The following is a 14,416-nucleotide window of genomic DNA, read 5'->3' on the forward strand; positions in this document are numbered from 1 at the left end:
TGATCGTTTCATCGCCTGTCGAAAAGGCGGGGTGAACGAAAATTTTCATGGAAATATAGGTGATTACAATGAAGATTTTGTAATCCGAGCGGTGGAACGACCAAAGTCGAGATTTAATCGACGCCGCTGGCTCGCGTTAAAGAAAGCCAAAGATCCATGTTCTTACAACCGGTGCAATTAATTCCGGTATCATGAAAAAACATTTACTATATCGAAACTGCTACGAGCCGGTTAATTTATTCAGCGTGGACCGGTCTCATCCTTCTCGTAATTCTTCACGCCGCATTCATTATTGACACACTTTCGCGAAATCCACGGGTTGTTACACGCAGAGGCCAAGAAAATGTGTACGCTCGATGCAAATTACACGATGCCTACGTAGCCACATAAGCTACGTTTATAATAATAAACGGAGCTTCGTTTCGATCAATCTTGCGGTAATGAAACGCGTTGCCCTGAAACCGAAGTAATTGCAACCAGCTGCGCCCGTCGTTAATACACGAGGCAAACAATCTTCTCACTGAAATCTCGCTCCAATAACGTTCCCAGGCAATTTAATCTAATACATAGAAGATTTTGTGTGTTTCCAATGCTCGTTAATCGTCAGTTTCGTGAAATAATTTTGTGGAATTAAATACGAAATATTACGATTGTGTCCGATTCTTCGCATAGATCCTATGTATTAGGTCGTCCGAAAAGTTTCTTTCGTTTTGTATGGAAATAATGGAAACATTTTCCGTTTTATATTATTTTATCGAATTACGTACGATGGATTTTGTTCTATCAAGATAAAGATTACAACGTTCGACGGATTAGGTTTCATGTTTGTATAACGATGCGTTGTTGTAAAAGTCTATAAAAGAGAAACAGCTTTCGGACAACTTAATAATAATACGCGACGCGTAAAAGTATTCGGATAGTTGCCGTAAAAGTGGTAAAAGAAATATGAAAATGGAAAGGTATACTACTTATTTGAGAAACATAAGACGATCAGAGACTTTTATGGAGAAATTTCTCATTTGGTACGCATTTGACACTTAAGTCAAATACTCGTATTATACAGGCAGGTTCATAGACCACCTTGTACGTAGCCACCCAAATGGTTACCCTCGTCTTATTGACATTTACGAAACCTAAAAGTCGTAAAAAAAAGAAAAAAACAATCTAAGGATCTTTATAGCCCATTCCTATTCTCAGTGCTCTTTTGCTGACTCACATCCGACATCCAATTCTATTATCCACGCGGTTCTAAACAAACACCCACGTAGAGAAGAACCTAAAATCCATGAAACAGCAATTTCACTGGTTTGCGTATCTCCTCTGGCTATTTTATATCGAACTCGACTCCATTCGATTCGTCGTCAGGTCACGAAAATCTTTCCAACAACACCCACGTGTCTTCTTTTTTTTAACATTTACCGTTCTTTCTCAGATTCAGCGATTTACGAATCGTTAAAAATTACAATCTAAATTGAATAATCATAGAAAAAAAAACGAGAATCCTTACTTTCACTGGACTGATTTTTACGGCTTTTATTGTTATTAAAATTTTCGTTTTGAAATAATAATATCGTTTCTCTTCGAAACAACGATTAGGACCTATGCAACGGCTTAATATTCTCCAAATTCCTGAATTCACTTTGCTTCAATTATTGAAAGTAGTCGTAGATTCTGCAGGAAGCCGCCTGTACATCAGTCTGGCCACTGTAAGTAGCCTTTTCGCATGTTGATTACGCGGCGAGCATTACCATAACTCGATGCCGGTCTTGGGGACCGTCAACCGTAACCGCAGCTTAACGGGTGCCGTTACCGTTAGAAGATGCTAGCTGTTCGATGCAGACGATCGCGTTTCGCTTCGCCTCGTGCTAAAGAATTAAAAATTAAGCACTGCAACATGTGGTTATGGAATGCTTTAGGGCAACGTCTCTATCGTCATAAAAAAATTCTGTCCCGGTAACTTACACGCTAACGAGTAGTCTTCGAAGTAAGCGAATGCGATAAATTGGAAACCTTCTGGTGGAAAAGGAGCAGCAAAATTTCGCACGACGTCGTTTAAGGAATACAAAGCGAATAAGAGTAAATATTTCGAAGAACTCTACTAATGAAGTCGTTAGTCCTTTACAGCAATTCCATGTTTTTCTTAAAGTCTACGCAATTTCCACGTTCACCGGTTAACCCTAGAAAATTCTACTCTTTCGCTTAAATTATTCGCTCCGATGTCTCGAATTATCGTTGAGTCGAAATTGACGAGAAACTGGTCACCGTAATTTCAAAAAAAAAAAAGAAAAGAAAAAGATAGAAAAACAAAGAGAAAAATTGTTAATTATGGAAGAAGCACGTAACACGCCGATACCAAATCCTCGTATGGAACAGGCAGTCAATTAAATACCTACTCTGTATCCAATTACCCAGAATATTACCCTCGATTACCAGATTGAATTTTTTCCTCGCGAACGAGCATTCAATTTACGACGTATCTCCACCCTGGCTCTGGCACAGCTAATAGAAGACCAGCTTGCATCTCATCTCGCGATCGGACGTACTTGATTAGCGGTGTCTTTATAATGAAACAACCGCGAGTATCGTCGGCTGCGCAATGGTCACCCGGTTGATTGCCAAAGGTCAATCGCAATGTCAACGATTTACTCTCGTCTCACCGGCTGGCCAATCTCACGGGGGATTAAGACGGTGTTCACGCCGAAGTACGGTGCGGCAGCGTGGCGTAAGGAATTTATCCGCGAACCAACCGAGAATTTCATTTGAGAATCGCCCCTCGACGTTTTATGTTTCACGCGTTTATATTACGATCTGGAATGTTTCGGACTGGCGGAGAGACTTTTTATGCGGAATTTAATTTGAACAGGATTCTTGTCCAGGTCGTTGATGCCCGACAGTGACTTTATCCTATCTGCTGATTGGCAACGAGTCACAGAGACGTTTAATATTTGGGATGTTTGCGACTGGTGTAAGAATTTGATCGCAGATTGTTTTAGATGATATGGGTAGTACGTGTTCGTTTATTTTCCGAGAAAATACGAAACACTGAAATATGAAGATATGAAATAAAAAAAAATAAAAAAGAACATCGAAAGGTGTCTTTTTCCATAGAGAACTTGAACTTGCGTCGACAAACAGGACAACGAGTAGGATTTCTCGTCCGTAAAAATACTACGATAAATATAATGGAAGAGAAGAGAGGCATTGTCATTCTAATCATAAAAGATATAAAAATATGAATGAAGATCGTCTTCCCGTTAGAAACACCATTAACGCGATTCGTATCACGGTTCTTACGGCAGGATTATGTGCACTGTAAACACCATGGAATGATAAACAATGATTAAGCGTATAATAACTGTCAGCCCTAAGCAAGGAGCGTAGCAAGAGACTCGATGGAGATCAAGGAAGTGAAGACACGCACGTGAACTCGCGTCGAGTGTCCGCTGATGCATGCGTGCGTTTCATGCCAACGGAGCAACAGAACCCTTTTATAGATCTTAAAGTTCTACCCACACGTGAAAGGAATAGAAACACATTCGTATCGTCGTAAGATTTATTATTTTGCATATTAAAAAATTCAATCTTCCATATTCGCCATGTTTGCCATACGAGGGGTTCGACTTTTTATTATGCAAAATATAAATATGTATGTTCAAGAAACAAGTTTAGTTTATATTCAATCTACTCACGCGCGAGTACGCTTTGAGATAAATTGCAGGTTGCTAGGAATATTAAATACCAATTCCTTCCTTTCCTTCGTCTATTCATATATTTTATAGATAGTTTCCTTGTTTTGTTTAAATGGAAAGAATTTATGCGCTGATAGAATAACGGAGAAACCGTCTTACCACGGAGAAGGCGGAGAAAGATTTCGAATGGAGAATGGCAGTCGTCTACCATGCTAGGCGACCTTGTTCAAAAATCCTAGGAAATTACTGGATAAATCACTAGATCTGTGCGCATTATCTTCTTAACAGAATCAAAGCAATCGATTTGAAAAGACAGCGGAAGAAAAATTACCCCATTGCCTCGAAGAATATTTTTATCCAATCGGAATGCTCGCGGAACACCGGTAAAGACATTGCACACACCCGGAAGCCCCGATGCTGATAAATCAGCCCATTAATCTAATTTTTTAAGTTTCTAATCTTTCTTCGATTCGACTTAATCTATTATTCGCTCGAATCGATATTCCTCGAGCAACATTCATTACGATTATTTCACTGTTTCTATTCCACGGTTGAACGTTCATGCAGTTCCATTTATCTCGCGTCGAAATTCAATTTTCTCGAATGCATACGACCAAATTGCTTCGCTTGGTCTCTTCGCAGCTGCGACGTTTTATTGGAATATTTATGACGCGTGACATTCTGGCGCGTCGATCTTATCAGAGCAGTGTGAACTGACTTTAAGAGGAGAACAGAGACGCGAAGTAGCAGAGAAGGAGTCAGAAGTTAATGTAAGCCGGGTCACGACGACCCGACCAGGGATCACAAGTTAGTCGGCGTCCTCGTCGTTCTTGGTCTTCGTAGTTACATTAACATCCCTGGCACCGTCATGCTTCACCGTGAAGACATTATCGAGCTACTACCTTTACTCGCGACGTTGTTTATTCCTCGTATCGTTCCCCCTTAAATCAGACCATTGCCCAATAAAATTCATCGTGTACGAAGCATTTGTTTGGCCATTGATCGCATGAATTTTTCAACCATGTTGAATTGAACATTTTGATTAAACATTAATTCAAACAATAATCAATTAAACATTTTGAAACGCTCGTGGAAAAGTAATTTCAAGAATTCGTAGAACAAGGTGTAATTAGTTGACCGCTAAAAAAATTCAAAAATTCACTTTTTCATTTTTTTTTACTATCGTTTAGACTCATCAACGAGGAAACTCGAGGAAGTCCGATTAAAATCTTGGGAACAGGATTACACAGAGGACGCTTCAAGTTAATATAATTTATTAGAGGGAACGAGAGAAGGAAGAGTTAAAAAATAAAAGCCGAAAGATTTATTTCCGAGATAAATTGAAATTATCTTACGATAATCTCCGTCTCGAATGTCATACGCGTCTCCATTGTTATTCCTACTCTGTACTTTCTGATCGTTATTAACGAAAACGTACGTTATACGCGGAAAGATCGTTCCACATATCCACGCCCCTCGTCAAATCCTTTAATCGTCTGTCATCGCGAAATAAATGGACACCGTGAAACGCAAGTCGTCTCTAAAGTCTGTTCGTTTCGTGTCGGGCTTCAATAGCGTTCCACGGTATTTAAACGCTTAGCGTTCTTATAAAAGTGTTGAAGGCTTTTCATAGCGGTTGCACCTCGACCAAAACAACAGTCCCTCTTCCGTTCAACGGATCCGCGGAGGAACTTTTATCGCCACGAAGAAAACCAGTTCCACCGCATCCGTTCGAATGCGCGGCATTGCCGGGGTAAACTGATACAGATTTATCTCGGCCGATGCTTCTACTATTATTCGTATTACGTGGCTGACACTCGGTCTGATAACGAGGTAATTGGCGATTGCTTGGTACCGGAGATTAGAATCGAGGGGGTCCTGGCACACTGCCATCGTGTCCTTTCGAATTCGCGAAATCGTTTCACGCGTGGCAAGCATTCCGTCGAGTGATCGTACGTCCGCGTTTGTTTCATAATTGCAATGAGAATGCAAGTTATGTTCGAAGCATGTTTACCGGAACATCGCTAGCGAAGATTCGAAGAGCATCAAATCGAATATGACGTGTTCGTGATCGACGATGAGTAACGAAGTTTCGTTGAGGAATTTAATTAATCGATAATCAAAAGTCTAATAATTTCTGTAGCAGCGAAAGTGTACGTGTCGACGCGTTCTTCTTCTTCTTCGCTGCTCGTTATCAATATGGGTTAACCTGATAACGAAGTCGAGCGAACAACTGACAAGTGGCAGATGGAGCCAGCGCGATAACCAGCCAATCGACAATTGTCCCGGCGAACAGTGTCGATTTATCACGCTGATAACGAAATAATTGACAACCGGTGAGCCTTGTTGGCAGATTTACGGTAGCGAATACGCAGCGCATAATGCGACGAACCCCTAGTGGTATAAAGATCCCTTTTACCGGATAACGCATCTGCATGTCGGATTAAGGGCTCGAGGAACCGCGTACGAAACGTTCCGTGCGAGGTTGAAACCAGTTCCAACGCGTATCCGTTTAGACGGATCTAGCAACACCGTAATGCACATTCGTTCGATTCTCATCATTCCCTCGAGTATTTCTATCCTGATAACAATGTAATTGACAGGTAGTTAGATCGTATTAGGCACGGTTGTTCACGAATGTATTCGAACACTTGTAGAAACCTCGTAGAAACGTAAGATGGCTCGTAAAATTTTCGAAGAATCGCGTTATCAACCATAACTTGGGTCTCGTTACCGATCCCTGTGCCACAGTCATTAAGCCACTTGGAACGATACCCGCGAACAAAACGAACGCTATACAGGAACTCTGTACGCCGCGCATTTCCACGGGATTCCATGGCGTTAGCCCCGATTCAGGCGTAAAGTAATTTATCGCGGCTTCTAAGGGGCCGCCGATTTACGGCCAAAAAGAGAATCAACGTCAGAAGTTGCCAGCAGCTTCGCCATTATCTCACGTACACGCCGTAAGATGGCCACGTCCACCCCGCAGGACTTCCAGCCTGATAAGTGGTTATCGTCTTTGAAAATGATCCTGCTTTGAATATACCTACGTGTACGCGAACGTGTACGCGTCCTCTATAGCATAATATAATATCGACGATATATTTAGAGAGCTTGAATAAACGTTCCAGTTGGATTAATAATTGTATCTATGAATAGTTAACTAGTGTAGCTTCTACGAAAGATAGTCGTCCCGTGAAATCGAATACAAAGCTCTTGTTGCACAAGCTGTTTCTTCGAGAGAGAGGTTTATACGTATTCTACTTTGGCGTGTCTGATTATTTTCACGAATAGCGTTATATTGTTATTTACGTGGACTTCTACGTGCAAGTCTACGCAAGAGTTATGATTTATTCTTTCTTCGAGTTTCTATGCTTCCAAGTCTATTAGAGAGAAAATTAAATTATAACAAGTAAACGTGGAAAATCATATTAAATAAAAAAAGATCTTTTGTATTATTTCATATAGAAAATACTTCTACTCCAGCTGTAAAAAATGATTACATTATATCTTTTTTACTAATTTCACAATCTTTCTATCAACCTTCTATCGCATTACATATACAACATTACATATACAAACCCAAATTACCCTCGCAACCTTTCCCACGATCGATCTCTCAGCCCTGTGTACCTAGCATCTGCAATTTAATTCCGTAAATGAAAATGACAGCTCATATAGCTACACGGAGCACGACAACAATTTCCAAGCGTATTCCGTCATTCAGTTTTTACAATCTAACTGGGAGAACACGGGAGAAAGAAGAAGGCAAACTCTATTAGTTTGCCGTTTATTTGTGATAAAATAAGCGTAGCTCGCTACAGATGAATATAAGTATTGCAATATTAAAAGAGACAGGTATATGGAAAGAAGAGGAATAAAAGCAGCGAGAGTTTGTTCACCTCGCAACGCGCAAGTAGCCAGCTGGATATAGCCTGATGCATAAAATCTTTGCATACGTTGCGTCTAGTCGCAGCTCCAGGCTGCAGATTCTCTCATCCGTTTGATCGCGAACCAGCCAGATCTCGGCATTCCACGTCGGTCACGCTATAGGAACAGATATTTTTTCCGTGTTTCCCGCTGGTATAAATCCACGCGTTCCTCTTTCGCTTTCAAGGGAACCGTGGCGAAAAGTCGAAACTGAAGAGCAGGACCCGTGCGATGAAATAACGGAGAAGGCAACTACTGGCTGCTCCGATGGAAATCTCATGACACGATTTATGTTTCTTTTCTTTTTTCTCTTTTTTCTTTTTTTTTTTTTTTTTTTGGTACGACAGATATGGACAGAGATCAGAATTGTTTTGAGCATAGAAATACACGTGGCACGGTTTGGTGGTTTTAACCCTACGGAATAGGGTTTTAAAGTGTGTCCGTATAGAACGCAGAGAAATCTGGGCCAGTGGCTGGTGTAAAATAACACCGGTGCCTCGGAGACAACGTGAGATACGCGTCAAGTTAATTGGATAAAAGTGCGACGCGAGTTTACGGTACGTATCGAGTATCGACGCGGTTAGACACAGTTTTTCCAGCGTTCATGTCACAGCGATTTCTCCCGATCGTATAGCAGTCAGAAGATTGATAACATGATTATGATGAAGAATAAACGAGGAAATATCCACCGACGTCCTTCTTCTTTCGTCCTTTCTTATCTTCCGAGAATAATTGCGCGAAAAGACATTCCTCTCTTATGAGACACTTTTTACCGGTACACTTTCACGATTAATTATCGCGCTTGTAATTCCATGTACGCCAGGGCGACGGTTTTTCTTTTCTGTCGTCGCACTTTCACTCGAGACTATCGTCGCTTGCCTCTAAAGCGTCCCTAATTAAATTCCAATTGATTCGATCGTTTCATAAAACCTGTTTTTCGCAGTGATAAAAACAAACGACGATTAATTCCCTCAATTTCCTTCTGTAGATATGAATTTATTTTCAATTGCCTCTTACGTATGAGAGCGTATGGCGATCGTTTTCTTTAGGAATCGTAAACACCGCGATTGAATCATTAAAATTCGTAAACGAAGCATCGATACTCGTAAAGAAATTTCGACCGAATGTATCACAAAATTTCCGAAATTCCAAGTAGCATAATTTGAAAAACCCAAGAATTAAAAATTCCAGAAGCTACCGTCTCAAGAGTCTACACATTCATCTCTCCTTTGAATTCCACTCGCAGCATCATCTATCGCGTTATATCTTTCCTTAACTTTCTACGAGTTACCATATTTTTTTTTTTTTTTTTTTCGTTGGATTAGGTATATCGGATTAATAGTTCGCTCAATCATTCGGCGAGATTTACGAGCCCCCCGTACGATCCCATAAGACGTTGAGTAATACGGCCGGATACCAACGAAACTTCTTCCAGGCGACGATTCTTCGTGGCTCGTAAAATAGGCTCCATCCGAGAAACCCTTCTCTTGCGAGGTCGTAATGACGAGCGCGTCTTCGATACGGCCATTCTAACCAGCGAGATGGGTCGGCCCGTATAATAAACTCGAGATATGCCACGGCCACTGACACCTCCTTTGCTCCCACGCCATTGTCGGAGTTGTGGGTGGTTCGGCCGCCAGAGATCCGCAGGAACGTGCACGATGAATCGTAACCACCGTGTGCCCTCCTCCTGTATCGTTTCGCTTCGTCTGTAACGTTCGGCTTCTTCTCTTTTTTGGGACGGAAGAGGCACCGCGTTTGGGTCTTTGCACTCAGATAAGAACGAATGAGAACGAGTGGTATCGGTAGCGATGGGTTGAAGCTGACGATTCAGCGGTCTCGAATTAATGCACTTATATTGTACAGACGGATATATTATTTTCTTTTTTACTATTATCGTATGATATTGGTAGCGATAGATCGAGACTGACGATTGTATGATTTAACGTTATTCATATCGTATTGTATACGTCAATATAATATTATTAATGCTTTATGTTATATGTACGGTACTGGTAGTGATGGGTTTAGGCCAGAGTTGGGCAAATTTTATTTCGAATAAGGAATAAAAAATAGCGTGTAAAATCCCAACGTTTATTTGTAAGTAATTATTTGTAAAAATTATTCTTTTGCTTTATTCGTTATTCGATGCGTCGAATAATTGTACGAAGTACGTGGAACAAGCGACTACCTACACCGACTACGCAGTCGACACTGAAAATCGAACGATCCGAGGTTACTCATGTTGTATAAGATTACATCGACTAAAAAATTTATTCAATTAAGATTTGCATTTAGAGTAAATTAATATTGCGTAGATTTCGTAAAATAATTATTCGTATAACCATAGCGATCGATTCATTTCAAGTCAGTATAATCCATAAAGCGAACGAATGCTCGTACATGTCAGGATGGCCGAGCGGTCTAAGGCGCCAGACTCAAGGTTCTCACCTTCTCAGTTCAAAACTGAGTTCTGGGCGTTCTGGTCCTCTCTGAGGGCGTGGGTTCGAATCCCACTTCTGACAAATTCTTTTGCATTTTTTAAATGCAATAACAAACATTCGAATGCAATTACATCGTTATAATTATCGATTATTTTAGACTACGTTATACTCAAACACGGCGATATTTGCGCGACCAGTTCGTCGCGAGTTCGAATCCTACTGCTGCCAAACTTTCTTTTTTTTTTTTTTTAATTTCTATTTTTATCTCATACGCCCAGATATAATCGCTATTACTTTGTAAATTGATAAGCATTAAACGATTTCTTGTTAACGAAAATATATTGCGATTACCAAAATTATCTGGAATATTATCTCGTATTACAGAGTATACGTATGTATAATTATACGAACAAATGACTACAATACGAAGAACGAGCTCTATTTCTTAAATTAAATCGTGTCAAGAATCAAAACCACATTTTTATTATGTAACGACTTAACTACACATATTTAACCGCTATCTTGGTAGGTAGTTCGTGTTACGTAATGCTCGATTCACGATCTTTCTTACGAAATCTCTCCTGTTTCCAAGATAATGCAACGATTAACATCACGAGTGCAGATCCAGTGTGTTCTCTGTCGTTTTACCGTTCAGTCTATTTTAGGCGAGTCTATTTTTTCCGTTGTTTCCCACACCGGATTGCCATCGTGTAGTTACGTACGAGCACCGTGACACAATAGCCACGACCTGCACAATGAGTTCGCGAACATACGGTTATCCTGTAATAATGCCCTTAAACAGAGGCAAGAGTGGCATTTCGAATACGCGAAACGAATTGGCATATGGGCCGCGTTATCTGTCTCCTGTCACTTAATGAAATTTACTATCGATGCAATCGATTTCCTTGCCGATGTACCGTTCCTTGTCCCATTCTAGATAGAACCGTGAAACGCGCAAACACTGGATTTCCAATTACACGTACGTAGGAAGTGGGATGTGTGCTATTTTAGTATCCTTCAAAATCGCTACAAGAATTCAACGCAGTAACTATTAGACTTTCGAATGTACGATGCTAGGTCGATCGTTAAATTTTCATTATTACATATACACAAGTCACACATATACAACCTCGTTAGGACCGATCGTTCAGGTATTGTTCGCTAGAATGATTATTTCTGGATACCATTATCCAAAGCTATTAATCAGATTTCCTTGGGTCCTCGACTGCTAACTCAAAATCGTTAACCTTTCTTCGACCGAATCAACGGATGTTTCAGCGACCATCGTTAAATCTTGCAAAACTACCTACGTCGACGACGGTCTGAAAAAAGCAACTTAACCGACTCGTATCAGATATCGACGTCCACGGACTATGCCGATCAACCGTGCCACTCCTACGTTCTAAGTCAAAGCAAGCTCGTCCATCATCCATTGACCGGGACGAGAAGAAGAAACGGAACAGAGTCGCCTAATCGATACATCTTGAACAGCAGACAGAAAGATAGAGAAAGAGGCCGATCTTATGGTCACGTTATCGACCTAGATTAAAAGCGAAACGTCATTCGGCCCAGTGACTTATGACTCGACTTTCCTGGACTTTGTTTCACGTGGCATGCGTTCACGACTAACGAGCACCATGCTGCTTCTGATTGATGCCGGATCGACGTTTACTGAAAAGAGCAACGATAGCCAGAGAGCTACAGGCAATGGCCTATCCTCGCGAAACCAGCATCACCCGGTGCCATTTACCTTTCCCTTCTAATTCCTTGGCTCTGGTAATTAGACGGACAACGTATCATTAGGGGAAGAGTTACAACCGCGTACGAGTTCAGGCGGTTTTTGCTTTTCGGCGACACCTCGTTGTTAGAGACCAGTTTCTGGCCCGACACTGATACTGTTAGCATCGTTTGTTGCGTCCTACGGTGTGCGAGATCATGGGCGCCCGTTCGACTAATTGAGCACTCGCTTAATTGGAATTGCTGGACGAGCTAAAGGGGGATGGCGAGGTTTTGTTCGCAAGAACCGTGGCTAATAACTATATAGGCCGAGATGATTTGCGCGCGAAATTGAAGCTCCACTACTCGCTCGTTGTAATATTTAAAGGCTGAACGAGCATTTTATTTCGATCTCGTTTCTTCACTTTTGTTTAGGAAAATATTACGATCGAGTTGTTAATTAAACGGAGGAAATTGAAATTTTTCTTATACGCGGATAAACGAACGTGTCAAGTTATTAATTATAAGTTGTCAGTCGATGTTCTTAGTTGATATAATATATAGAAAATATTTGTGTTTTAAATAATATTTCCACTACAGGATACCTATCGTGGAAACTAACGTATAATCGTTTCTAATGCTCGAAGGAACACGTTTGTTTGCCGAACCATAAATGCGAGCGATTTCTGCGAAACCACAATTGAAATCGCCGCCGATGTAGACAGAAGATTGCGGTAAATCGAGCAAACGAAATTAAGGGAAACTGGTTCGCCAAAACAAAGCGTCAAAACGGTCATAGAATAAAGACCACTTTTTTCCATAGCTTTTTAACGTGCCCACTTTCCATCTAAACGTTCTTCCCACTTGAGAACTGCATTTTTCACCAATTTTATTCCGAATTATGAAAGACTGGAAACTCACTTGCTTTGCTGTCGCGTAAATGGATAGCGAATGAATATTTTGCAGGAAACGCGTCATTTCACCGCCCAACCTACCATAAAGATTCTATGGTATTTTAATTGCATAAATTATGGTAAGACGTTTCAGCTGGCGAATGTTGCATCGTGTTTCGCGATGATCGTTGGTTAAAAGGAAGCTTTCACAACGGCGTGAACGTGCAATACAGAATAGTTAATTCGTTCCATATAAAGATACGAAATAATTCGCGTAATGGGGTAGCCGCGTTTCCATGGTAGCGTTAATTAAACGACTCGTGCGTCTTCTATCCTCGATTTTCTCGCCCATTCAGCGCATTATCGATTAATTAGGTTATGCTAATGGAATACTCTTTTCGCGTGAAAACCGATCATCCGCGGAATCCCATCGTTGTACGATCGATGATTAAGATAAGGTTACGTATGCGCTGCATATTCCAACGATAATTGCTCGATAACTGACAGTAAATTACATGAGAAAGATCGAGCTATTATTTTAGAAAAGATCGCTTCCTCGTATCTTTGGAAAATCGTAATTAAAACACGGAACTATGAGGAACTTCCTTCTCGTTAGAATATCGTTTAGTACGTTTCGTATTGTACGATAGGGTCTCGTATAAAACGCGATTAAGCGAAAATAAAGATATTTTACAATTTAAACAGCGATATCTTTGAGTTTTTTTTTATAATAACGTTCTTTAATAATAAAGTCGAGTAATTGGAAATCACAGGAAACATAGGGGAAAGAAACTTTCGTACTCGCTTTTGTGCCATCAGCCATTTGCTTCAGATTTTAAACATCTTTGCAATCAACGACGGATTAATTGCCGTGATTGTATTGCATTCAATTTTAGAACCGTAATAATCCAATAATTTCGCACCAATGGGCCGCAATTAAATAACCCTTTTTGCCACCGTACTTATTAATCTACCGACATTAAAGGTTCTTTACGACTTTCCTCGGCACCCTTCACAATGAAATCAAAATTAAAAGTCCATTTCGCTTGTCTGATGGCTCAATTAACTCGCTTCGAAAATACCCTCTCCTTGGTGAATTAAAAAAATACTGAAAAATTGCTCGTACAGGGGCCCCAAATTATAATAATCGCTTCGAGATGATCGCTTGTTTCGAGTTTGAGGAAGAATGGAATTAAAATACGTTTAGTATTTTTATTCCATGTTTTTAACGCAAAAGGGTTTAATAACGCGTAACGGCCGCTTAAAAATCTAAAGTTAATTAATTTAATTCGAGAAATATCGTCGTTTGATATTATCTTCCTGCACACAAGTTTATTAACTAACGACATTAGCTGTATCGCCACTATTATGCGAAATAGTCTACGTCGTAACAATTCGATCACGCGTTACGGTAAAATCCTGATAGTACGAAATCTCGATAAAATTTGTCTAAAAACGAGCCATCGTATTTAACGTATTTCGATCTATTAGGTCGTCCGAAAAGTGTATTCCTTTTATAGACACGTCTTTTACAACGACGCATCTTTGTACAAACACGAAATCTAATCTGTCAAACGTTGTGACGTTTATCTTGATAGAACAAAATCGATCATACGTAATTCGATAAAATAATATAAAACGAAAAACATTATGCGCCCATTATTTCCTCATAAAACGAAAGAAACTTCTTGGACGACCTAATACAAGTGTTTTGGTTTATCTGTATTAGCCGAATGCCGCGTGA

At 40.3% G+C, this 14,416-nt stretch overlaps 1 protein-coding gene and 1 non-coding gene across 4 annotated transcripts in view; one reads left to right on the forward strand and one right to left on the reverse strand.

Moving 5' to 3' along the window:
- LOC117207445 (ankyrin repeat domain-containing protein 6) overlaps nucleotides 1-14,416 on the reverse strand; it is a 133,329-nt gene that overhangs the window by 28,278 nt on the left and 90,635 nt on the right. The gene's annotated exons all lie outside the window — the stretch shown is intronic.
- Nucleotides 10,025-10,144, forward strand: Trnal-caa. Its single transcript has 2 exons — nucleotides 10,025-10,062; nucleotides 10,100-10,144. It is a non-coding gene; the product is annotated as a tRNA-Leu (tRNA).

The sequence above is a fragment of the Bombus bifarius genome, unplaced genomic scaffold, assembly GCF_011952205.1.
Source record: "Bombus bifarius isolate JDL3187 unplaced genomic scaffold, Bbif_JDL3187 scf7180000008030, whole genome shotgun sequence".
Classification (NCBI taxonomy): domain Eukaryota; kingdom Metazoa; phylum Arthropoda; class Insecta; order Hymenoptera; family Apidae; genus Bombus; species Bombus bifarius.